At 37.5% G+C, this 12837-nt stretch overlaps 1 protein-coding gene across 2 annotated transcripts in view; it reads right to left on the bottom strand.

Moving 5' to 3' along the window:
- Positions 1–12837, bottom strand: part of efna2a (ephrin-A2a) — a 66997-nt gene that overhangs the window by 18951 nt on the left and 35209 nt on the right. The window lies entirely within an intron of this gene.

Genomic DNA, 12837 nt, shown 5'->3' with positions numbered 1-12837 from the left:
ACAAGACAATTTAAAAAATGTATTTATGTCAGGGACATATTTTATCTGGAAAAAAAAATAAAACATTTTTTGCATGATACAAATAATTCCAATTATTGTACCAACAAGAATTATTGCATTATTATTATAATGCAAAAAATGTCACTAATGCAATGGATTTTTTTATATTGTAGTGCTTATACAACATGGCAGTATTTACTATACTGATTTTAATTAATACAAATAAAAGCATTATTTTTGTGTTTGTATTACAGTAGTGAATTTTAAAAGAACAACAAAGCTTGCAAACTCAGATGTAAAACACACACACACACACACACACACACACACACACACACACACACACACACACACACACACACACACACACACACACACACACACACACACACACACACGCTAAATATATACTTCATATATATATATATATATATATATATATATATATATATATATATATATATATATATATATATATATATATATATATATGCATTAAACTGATCAAATGACATCAAAGAAATGTATAATGTTACAAGAGATTTCTATAAGTAAATGTCCTACAGTTGAACTTTCTAGTTTCTATAAATCCTGGAAAAATAATGTATCATGGTTTCCATATTAAGTAGCACAACTGTTTTTAACAATGGTGAAAATCAGAAATGTTTCTTGAGCACCAAATCAGCATATTAGAAGTATTTATGAAGGATCATGTGACAGACACTGAAAATTCAGCTTTGCCATCACAGGAAGAAACTACAGTTTTAGTTCTAATTGTAATAATATTTTACAATATTTCTGTTTTTGATTAAAAAAATGCAGCCTTGGTGAAAATAGGAAGAAACATAAAAAATATTACTGCCCCCAAACTTTTGAATATATATACTGTGTGTGTGTGTGTGCATTTTTTTTTCTTTTAGGGTAAAATATGACCAAAGCATGTTTTCGTGAGATACATCCATGCATGCATTTTGTTTCATGAATGTTTCGAAATTTGTACAGGAAAACAAAACAAGACAAAGACTTTTCAAACTGCACTGAATAACCGAAATTTAACCAAGAGCACTATATTTTCTAAAAGTGTCCTTGTGCCACATGTGAACTACTCTATGAACCTTCCTTTATTTATTGAACGACATGTATCTAAGTGAAAACAGCAGAAAGCACTCACACCTCTGTAAGCGAGGAAGGACCATCAGGAACTGGTCCATTTCTCTTTAGTGTTCAGTATGAGGTCCTGTGCTCTCATCTATACAAGCTGCCCTCTACAGCACCTGCCTGTCTGTCCTTTAACAAGACAAACTATTGGCACAGTGATTTCCTCACAGTGCAGCCCACATCATGCTTTTCTAAAGGCAGCTTGTTTTGCCCTCTGTTAATGGCTCTTTCAGATGTTTTCAGTCACATTCACACACACAAATACCCGCGCACCATAAAACGTGCCGTGAATTACTTCCATGCTGCGGAACATCTCTGGATATGTTACTGTAATTCAGCTCTCACAGTCTAAATCGGGTCCACCTGTTGTAGATTAGCCACACTCCCAAACTGTTACCTCAATTCCATCTTTCTTCAGCCACGTTTACATTAAGCGGACAAATGTATTTTAGGTCCTTTCAAACAAGTCCAAGTGACTTGTTTGTCTAATCACTTGTTTATACTATCAAAAGGAATAAATCTCCAGAAAGTTTGGAGCTCCTGACCTTCAACATAAACGCTGCGGAGATATTTCTTTCTAATCAAGCATGAAAAGATTACCGAGGGGACATATATCAGTTTGAGCAGAACATCCCAGCATATGTTGAGGGATCACAACCTTGTGTGTGTGCGTGAAACCCATCCTTCACAATCTTTCCAGGAACACATTTCTCCTGTTGAGTCTGACCTTCTCAAACTCTCCCGAAGCACATCAGGAACTTGTTTATGGTTCATGGTGAAATATCGATCTGTGAATTTACAGTGGCTTCCATAACCTCATTAAAAATAACCGCTGATTGGTTCTAACGGCAAACACGGGATTGCAAAATAAATGGATTTTTTTTTCCGACGGTCGTTCGGGAGGTGGTGGTGGTGGGGGGAGCGAGTGTTAACAGACATGATGAGGAGACAGCTGAATCATAAACAGACTGACGCTCGTGCTCAGAAATATCAAAAGATCTCTCTCTCATGTACATACACACACACGCACGCACATCTCCTTGCTTTCCCAAATACGCGGAGCATCATGGAGAATTCTAAACAAACACTCTTCAGTTCCTCACAGCATGCCGCTCCTCATTCACCTGCTGTCGTCTTCCCTTTGTCTCTCACAACTTTGATATTCAGAAGATCTTCACATTCAAGTATCAGAAGCTGCTTTTAGACAGAGAGCCCGATGGATCTAAACTGTCACAATCGGAGAAAATATGCAACAATACCAGAGCTGAAAATTGTAAACGTTGCACACACAAGCTTTCTGAAGGACATAAATGCGCTGGTAGAAAACCTTCTAAATATGTTTAACCCTCTAAAATGCATTAATAATTTAATCCTAAAGGAGAAAAACATCTTAATGAACAAGAAAATAATTATTCTCAATTTTCTTCTTCTTTTATCAAAATAATGTGTTTTGAGAGATTTCAGTATAATAGAACACTTCACAACTTTCATCAATCATGTTGAATTTAAATTGCTACAAATACACAATGACAAAGTCAGACAGACATTTAGAGTTATAGGTAAGGGTCAAAGGTCATCATCCATGGTGGTTAGCACATGATTGGTTAAAAATGGATTTCCACCAAAGTAGACGGCAGCCTTTGTCGGGTTTAAGTAATTTAATTCTATGTAAACCACTTAGTAAATATCAAAGCGACTTTGTTTGGTAAAAAACAAACAAAACAGAAATAATGCATTTCTACAAACATTTCAAACACACACACACACACACACACGCACGCACACACATTAAGCAAGTACATATATTCAATGGCACTAATGGCAGAGTTCAGTAAATCTGCAAATTTTACTATTAATAGTGAAGCAGCATGGCAGCATGTGAGCATTTCTTTAAGCCTTGCAGGAAGTGTTGCATACTTTTTCCCCCCCGAGTCTTTGTACCAAAAGATCACTTGAGGCACATGCACGCACACACTGCTGTAAATCCAAAGGTGGTGGAGCTGAAACTCTGGCATTACACAGACTTGCGTTAAACATTGTGAGGCATTGCCGTGGCTCGGTACGATGTGATTCTGGAGGCTTTCCAGCCCCACTTATTGTGTTCTTGCCACAAGCAGGCCTTTTGCCATCATGCCAACCCTGCGAGACACTGGGGGCTTTTAATGATATGGAAAAGCAAAGGACTGCCACAATGTTGTGAATGCAAAGCTCCAAGGCAAAGCTCTTCCATGCGAGATAAAAGAGAGGAGAAAAGCCACTTATCGCTGGGGCTATCTGCTGCCCGCATCTGATGCAGGGGCTTGGGAACCGGACCTTGTTATGTCAAGAGGAGCGAGGATGTACTGACGCTGCCAAAAGAGAAAAAGAAAGGGACAGCGAGAGAGAGAGTGCTGCCATTCTGAACAAGTTTCCCCAAATGACAGCCATGCAGGATGAGAGAGCCAAATCTAGCCTCCATGATAATGTCAACACGGCTGCTGTTTTCAGGGTACTTCATAAGGTTGATACATTATTTTAAATCAGCACAATCAAAATGAAAACAAGCAATATCACAGAGAAGAACTTCTGGCTGTGTGTGTCAAGGTCAATAAATGTCTAAAAAATCATCAGATGATTTGACCTCATGACATTATGACAAGGCAAGGCTAAATCATATTTAGGAATAAATAATGACATTTGCAAATAAAAAATACTTTTCAATACTTTAAAATATTAAATATTTAAAAACTAATAATTATATATTTTCTTTGTAATAAAAATGTCAATATTATTAAATATATACAGTGGTGGGCAAAATTATTAGACCGGTAAGATTTTTTTATGTTTTAAAAGAAGTCTCTTCTGCTCACCAAGGCTTCATTTATTTGATCCAAAATACAGCAAAAACAGTAATATTGTGAAATTTAAAATAACTGTTTTCTATTTGAATATATTTTAAAATGTAATTTATTCCTGTCATCAAAAGCTGAATTTTCAGCATCATTACTCCAGTCTTCAGTCACATGATCCTTCAGAACGCATTATAATATGATGATTTGATGCTCAAGAAACATTTATTATTATTATCAATATTGAAAACAGTTGTGTAGAATTTTTTTCAGGATTATTTGATGAATAGAAAGTTCAAAAGAACAGCATTTATCTGAAATAGAAAGCTTTTGTAACATTATCACTACCGTTCAAAAGTTTGGGGTCAGTAAAAGTTTTTTATTTAAGAAATTAAAGAAATTAATATTTTTTTCAGCAAGGATGCATTAAATTGATAGAAAGTGACAGAATAGACAATTGTTATGTTTGCAAAAGCTTTCTATTTCACATGCTGTTCTTTTGAACTTTTTATTTATCAAAGAATCCTGAAATTAAATTGTACACAACTGCTTTCAACATTGATAATAATAATAAATGTTCCTTGAGCAGCAAATCATCATATTATAATGAGTTCTGAAGGATCATGTGACACTGAAGACTGGAGTAATGATGCTGAAAATTCAGATTTGATCACAGGAATAAATTTTTAAATATATTAAAATAAAAAACAGTTATTTTAAATTTCACAATATTACTGTTTTTGTTGTATTTTGGATCAAATAAATGAAGCCTTGGAGGGCAGAAGAGACTTCTTTTAAAACATTAAAACATCTTACTGTTCTAATCATTTTGGCCACCACTGTATTTACTTTAAATAATCAAAAAAATGTGTCACATGTACTTGTGTACACATGTAAGGTTTGAGGAAAATAAATTATTTCTCTTTACTTGATCACACCACATGACATTTTTAAAGTCATTAATTGAAACTTTCCTAGAAAATGGTATAGAAGCTTTTCAAAACCATACGAAACCAACATGAGAGCATTTCTAAGAACTTGGCAAGTGTGTATTAAGATTTCACGTTTCTTTCATCGTGGACACTCTTAATATTTCATTGAGGAATTACTGACATTTTCTAGAAAGATTCTAAATGAATGTGCAACACACATCACAGCGAGTGACTGAATTCAGGCACTATGCAATCTAATCTATTATGAGGCATTGATGGAGGGCGTAAAAAAATAAAATAAAGCCCTAATATCCAGACTCAATCAGTCCTCCTATAGCAATGCTTGGCCAAAGTGATTAATCAGGGACATTGACTGCTTTAGCAAGCTGCTGTGTGATAGATGGCGTCTGGATCGTAACTCTGCCTCTGGTCACAATGGCAGAGATCTGGGCTCTGGAGGGAGCGACCCATCCTGATGATGAAGGCCGTCCACAGCCTCCTTGCAGCATACAGCCGGCCTCATTATTCCCCTCCGTTCAGACAGAAACACAGCAGGGATACTGCAGCTTCTCCATGGGAAGAAATAATACTTTTGAATACAATTACCGAAACAGGAGTGTGGCATCTTACCACAGGCAGTGTCGGTCCTAATATTCGACTCATTGTTAGGCAGCTCGGTTTGCACGGCTAGCTACGGCACCGAATAGGGAGCGACATGCCAGCGGGGAGCCTGTGCAGCCTCACAGGGGCCGTAATCATTTTAAACGTGAAATTATGAGCTTTCACGTACGGAAGTCACAACCAGGAGATTTGTCCGTTCTTTTGTATGATACTGGAGGCAGGACACGAAGCTTCGGCTCCTGTGTAACTTATTCAAGAGGGCAGGACATGAAAAACACATCATTTTTTATTCTTTTCTCATGGAATGAATTTTAGAGTATCAATTAAGTCAAACTGAAGCAGTCCCAAAGCGTCTTATTGTTAGACTACAAAATGGATTATGTCATGAAGAGTGACAATTATAGTACAGAGTAATGATGCTGAAAATTCAGCTTTACCATCACAGGAATACATTAAAAAAATATTAAAATAGAAAAAAAATATTTTAAATTGTAATAATATTTCACAATATTAGTTCTTTACTGTATTATTGATCCAATTAATGCAGCCTTGTGGGCTATTTACACAGAATATGTTTTTTTGAGGGTAAAAGCATGAGATGCAGGTCAATGGGATGAGAAAAAAACCCACACAAGGTCTTGAGACTCGTATTGTAAAAGTTGAACATCTTTTAACTCGAGAACCTTGTTTTTAGCGCACCGTGTCATGCATGAGACACTGCAAAAGACACAAGCACAGGGGACAAACACGTACGTTAGCGCAGTGGAATATATTCTGTGTATATGCACCTTAGTGAGCATAAGAGACTTCTTTCAAAAATATTTTAAAATTCTTATCAACCCCAAAGTTTAAAAGGTAATGTATATTGTAATACACTTGTAATACCCCTGAAAGGGGTTAATTGACTTTATTAATTAACATTATTATTATTACTTTTATTATTACTAATAAAGTCAATTAGTGTTTTGTAGTCTAATCTTCACCAAAAACCATGAAACGTGTTTGCAAACCCAGTTCTGAATCGATGTTTACAAACCTGATCCAATAAGTGGTTTGAAATCCGTTTAAAATGTGATTTTGTTTTATTTTAATTTTTTGCAATCTGATTCCAGATATTCCAGTCTCAATGGTCAGATCAGGTGTCAAGTAGTTTTTTTTCTTATTCAGTACATGACATGGATGTAACAGAATACAAAGTATTCACTATTGGAGCTCAAATGCTCAAATTTTTGCTCACTGTTTCACCATATATCGAACCGTGAGACATTCATTATGTAGTGAGTAGTGAATGAGAAATAGAGTCAGCAGTTTTAGGCACATGATATTCCTTGTGAGTTCAGCATCACAGCAAGATGTCATTATGGACATGAGCAGAGGTACAATATCCAGTTTTGTGTCCTCTCCTTTTACACTGACAGTTATTCTCTGTCGTTTTAAATAAAAGTCTCTTACATTTGTTCTGACGCTTACACGCTATAGCAAACAGACAGTGATACAGTGGATATTGACTACACGCTCTGAACAAACGGATCAGATTTTATCACTTGCTAAACGACAGTGCGTACTGATCAGATCGGATTTGAAAACCAAATCGGATTTGTGTGCAGTGTGAACAAAGGCTTTCTGCTGAAGGGAACTGAGAGGTTTTGAGTCTCGTCTCACTTCACCTGCAGAGGTGATCCACAGTGGGCACATGTCTCCCTGATGGAGGAAGCCTAATAATGCTGGACAGCTGTCCACAGAGACACTCAGCCTCTTCGTGAGAGTCCTACAGATGAAGCTGGGCTCAGAGCTGTCGTGGAGTGGATTTTACACTCGTGCCTGAAACTAAACAAGACTCTTGAATTCCCACAGTGGATGAACACTGAGTGAAAGGGCCTCTTCTCTCCACTGACAGGACTCCAATGAGGCCGTGCCCCTACATGCAGCTCACCTGACAGCCGTCATCACCCACTTTACAACATGATTGTGACTTGTGCGGATGGAGAGAGAATGAATATCCTGATTGCCTTTACATGCAGAAGACTTTCTTGGTGAAGGTGACTGCTGAGGAGTCTGCACAGATCCACACAGACAAGCAGAAGCCCGAACATGGCCCATAAACGAGACCCTGTGACCCGACTCCAAAATCCAACACAAACCTAAAAATTATACATGAAAAACTTCCAGAAACTGGAGCAGACCAAAAGAGCAAGTTCATGTGCCAACTGAAAACGTGATTGTTTAAAGCAGCAATATCTACCAGATGATTTAGTAAGTGCCTTGCACCGTATCTGGAAAACATTGAAAATGTATGCACATAAACCTCTTTTATAGATGAGATAATATAATGAGATATGAAGTAAATATGACTATGTCCGCGATATGGCTTTATCTGCAATAACAGACCTTTATCACTCTCAGGAGGTAAACCAACTTCAATAAATACAACAAATTTCGAAATGCAACCCCTACACCACTGATGATAAATAAATTAGGACTATTTGAAGTGAAGGTCGTGGTAGGTTGATTGATTCTGTAATTGCTCTGACAGATGCAAAACATTACCATCTGTTGCCTTTTTCAGAGCATTAATCAACAAATACAGCATGTGTTCAGCAGTCCTGCCAGCTAGACACAATTCAGCGCTTTCCCCATTTCTCTTTTTTTGTCCCATAAACATAGCTGAAAAATCGGTTTCAGACCAGAGCTCTTGGGAGATCCATCTCTTGCGAGACAACTGACCAGGCCAGCCCCCCTTCTGCTGCAAATGAGAGCGTGCTGCACACATAAAAGAGCGACCATACGGCACGGCCTCCGAACAGCTTCAAAAAATTCCAGATGAATGTGTATACGCTCTAAACAGTACTTTGCTCTGCTTTCACCCTCCATCGACTCTTCTTTGACTGGCTCTAATCAGGAGGGCTCTTGTGGAAAGCTGTCCTCACTACTGAAATGCATGACTGGTCTGAGACAGAACGGTCAATTTAACACAGAGGCACAAGGCTACAAACTAGAGAGGTGGTATAGAAAGTGATCGGAATACTGAGTGCTTTAAGGACCTAAACAGCTAAATTAAATCTTCCAGTCCTTCAACAACTGCAGCAACAATAGAAACAAACAAAGAAACGCACACACACACACACACACACACACACAATTAATTAAAGGGGAACTTGGCAACTCTAGCTACTTCTTTGCTGATTTTCACTTTTGTAGTCGCATGTTTTCTCAGCGAGCTCCCCCTATGTGGGGCGTATATTTCACAACACTGTTGTAAAAAAAACCTCACTTGCGGCACCCCTCTCCCCCTTTCTACCGCTGCTCAGTTGCATTTGTTATTATCGGAGCCGGCCAACTTTACCGTGTTGAGCTATGTCTACCGAGGTGGGTAATACATCATACACATTGAGGGCGGCGTGTGTGTTTATGTCAAATTGCCGTAAAGCAGTTCGTGTTTCTCGCTCGTTCTCGCGTCTCACGAGACTTCCTATTTTCAACTTACCGGGACATTAGTCCCAATGTTGCAAGGTTGGTTTTCCGCCTGGGAACATTGGGGGGAGCGGGGAAAGTCACCATTTTCACCAGAACAGGTTATTTAACCATCCAAATGATTTCTAAACGGTTTTATTAAGTTGAAATAGTTACCAAGTTCCCCTTTAATTATGGTCAAATAATAAAAAATGTGTGTAAAAAAATGTGTTAATAAAAAATGTGTGTAATTAATTAATTATGGCAAAATAAGGTGTTGAGATTATTTAACACCTTATTTTACCATAATTAATTAATTACATCAACACATTAAATCGATAGCCCAAATACATATATATAGATCCCCGTGTGGAGCACAACCGGCTGTTGTCAAACTCCTTGTGCATTCAAAAATCTCACTGGATTACTACAATTAATGGCACAAGGAATGTTTGGAAATGTAAACTGATATTTCCTACTGACACACTATAGCAAAATATATCAATAATAAGTCTTAAAACCATTTTTTATGGTAAAAATGACTTTTGCACAGTACTGTACACACACACGCACGCACAGTGTAACTCATTGTATAAATAAATTCTCCATGTATTGTCTCAATTAATATGTCACAAACCGGCACAATTGGAAAAAAGGCAGGACTCTGCTGCAATGTGTCATGTCAACCGCCCTATTAAAGTGTGAATCATTTTGCTTGTTATCTCTGTTTATTGTAGATGGGGACTCTGTCTCTAGAGTGTTGGAGCTATAACTACAGCAGTTTGTGGGAGGTTTGGCTAATCTCTAAATTGCCAGTACAGTGCTCTAAAGTGGCAGTTGCTCTTGTTTAAACGAGGACGCTATTTTTCTCCTCCACTGACCAAACCTTGACCCTCGTAGAGCTCTTGAAATAGGTAAATACTCCTGGGAAAACCAGGCTCCTGCAACAGCCTAATTTTAAAGCAAATGAACAAATCGCTGCCTTGAGATTCCAAATGGTATTTTTTTTATTTTGTACTCCTTATACAAGCAGAATACAAAAACTACATTACAGAGAATTTCAGCATAACAAAACATAACATAACATGATTTATCTACAGCCAAGATAATCTAAGCAGAGAGATGTTTCTGAGCTGAAGGTTTACATAACATAACATAAAACATGACAATTTATCTACATATAAGATAATATATGCAGAAAGGTGCTTCCGAGCTGAAGGAATTAATTTAGGGTTATGTTATGTTATTCTTACATAACATAAAACATAACATAAACTTAATTCGTCTACATATAAGATAATATAGGCGGAAAGACGCTTCTGAATTTAGGGTTATGTTGTTATGTTACTGTCAAGTGTTGTTGGTAATAATTGCACGGCACAGGAAAAACAATAATAAATTATTTACTTGGAAAATACTCAGGAGAATACAGGAATCAAACACAACGAACAACCACTTCCATCATAAACGAAGCTAATAGCTTAAATACACTAAATGAACTTGAACAGAACAGTACAGAATTTAGGGTTATGTCATGCATTATATGTTATGTTATTGTGATATGCTATATTGTTATGTAGATAACATAACATGTTCTACGTAGATAAATGATTTGGTAATTCAATTGGCATAATCTTTTCTACATCTTTTTCATTTGGGTTAAATCAACAAAATAATTTATCAGTCACTTCTTAGTTTCATTAAGTAGCTTCACCTCAATCACCTTTAACAGCGGCTCGACTAGCTTCATCTTGACTTACATTACAGGGTCAACACTTTGTTTCCTTTTGTTTGAATGAAGGACTGCTTACTGAAATCCAAAAGTACAGAATGAAGGGCTATGTCTTGGGGCATCAGCTCAAAATAAAAGAGTCCTCTTACAAATATCAATTTTTGATGTTTCCCACGCAAGCGCAGGGGAATAGCTGTCAAAGAGGTGACTCAACAACAAAAGAACCCGCTGACTTTCATATCTAGTTCTATCAAGGTCAACGAAAGACAGTTATTCAAATAAAAGCTTGACAAACATTATTTTATATTATTTAGCCATAGTAGCTGACTTTCGAGCATTAGCTGGTGTGAATTTAAATTTCTCTCCTGACAGTTTAGCCATCAGCCAGAAGAGTATTGTGGGATGCAATGCTAACTGCTGAACCACCCACCCCCTTGGGTTAAAACTGATGCTAATAACAACAATGTAGACACAAAGCCTGGATGTGTAAATCTTTCCTTTTTTTCACCCCAAAAATAAGAAATTCGGCACCAGGGTAAGCAATTCTGCTTAATTATTCACTTAACCAAACTGTTGCTCCTGGTTTTGCTCACTTTTAATATTTTCTTTTGAAGTTCATTAATTAGCTCTGCTAGCTCTGCTGTTTTTCTTATCCAATTTTCCTTCCTTTAGCCCCCACACTGCCTTGTTCGGTGCCATTAGCTAATTAGACTCAAAAAGGGACGATCCTTCTCCTGTTTAACAGCCTATAAAGTGAAGCGTAAAAAGAGTGGATGTTTGGCATGCGGTGACAGTAGCATCACAGCCGAGTTGTGATAACCACATAATGTTGCAATAGCCCTACAGTGTGGATTAGCCGAAGCTAATAAATGTAATGTTTAGCACTTTACGTGCGACTCTAAATGTAAACTGTCAAGAGTCTTTGTTGATTTTTAATTAACTGCTTGACTTGGTTTGTGAATGAGCTATTGTATCTAAAAACTGCATATGTAATAGGCCTTAAGTAAACAAAGCAGGAATTATTTTCAAGCAACAAACATTTGACTCTGTATGAATGAGCGGTGAGGTCGACATGTCAGGAATGATCTTCTTCAATGAACCATTCAATCAGTTTGAAGCAATTCATGCCCGACTAACACTTTGCGGTATGAACTGAGTCCTTTCAGTCCATCCAGATCCTTCTCATGATCATACCGCGAGGACATTCAGGTGACAGACAGGCTCGCAAAGATACAGACACGGTTTTTCACTTACCATGAGACTAGATCTTAGGTGTGGAAGCTCTCTGATTGGCCCTTAATGAGTTTGCAGTGTCAGGGGAAGGGACGGACCACCAAGGTCTGGCCTATAAATACCCCTGATAAAAGCAGCACTGTCATGTTGCATTGATCACAGCAAGATAACTGTGAGGGGAAACATCTGAATTAAGTGGTGTCCTGCTATCTCCTAACTCACACCTGTGAGGAAGAAGTGCTTCTGTGTGATACTTGAAAACAGGACAGTGACAGATAGGCATAAGAGCTCAGCAAAGGAGGATGGTTAATACTGTAACGCTGATATATTCTCGGGACTTCTCTAGGGCCTCTGAAGGATAGCTGAATAGCATTAAATAACGCTGATTTAATTACGACACACTCTGATAATGCCCGCTGAGCTCGTTTCCTTTTCCTTCACTCTTCATTTCTTCGGTCACTCAATGGATAGATGACTGAGAAACACAATGAGGCTTTGGTTTGAAAGAATGACAGAATTTGATGATATTTCCCGCTACATTAGAAGTGAGGAACGCAGGATGGCAGGGTTTTACAAAAACACGGTAACGTGCCATAGTATCATACCACAGTAATCTGCCCAAAATATCATGGTAATGGCATGATATAGGGTACAAGGGGGCTAAAGGGGAAAAATGCTTTTCACTACCCCCATATAGTGTATGATTGCATGGAAAAAAAGTACGTTTGTATTGAACATTGATGGAGCAACATATTTTGTGTGAATATAAATCATAAAAGTTTTTTATTTTAGTTGTTACACACCTTAAATAATGGTACCATGGTATTATTGGTTTTCAAAGTACCATAGTATTAGCTTCTGTTACATAACTGTACAAATCTTA

The sequence above is a fragment of the Siphateles boraxobius genome, unplaced genomic scaffold (assembly GCF_051911475.1).
Source record: "Siphateles boraxobius isolate OS27281-9 unplaced genomic scaffold, OSU_SipBor_1 1, whole genome shotgun sequence".
In the NCBI taxonomy this organism is placed as follows: domain Eukaryota; kingdom Metazoa; phylum Chordata; class Actinopteri; order Cypriniformes; family Leuciscidae; genus Siphateles; species Siphateles boraxobius.
This window is presented reverse-complemented; position numbering and strand designations above follow the sequence as displayed.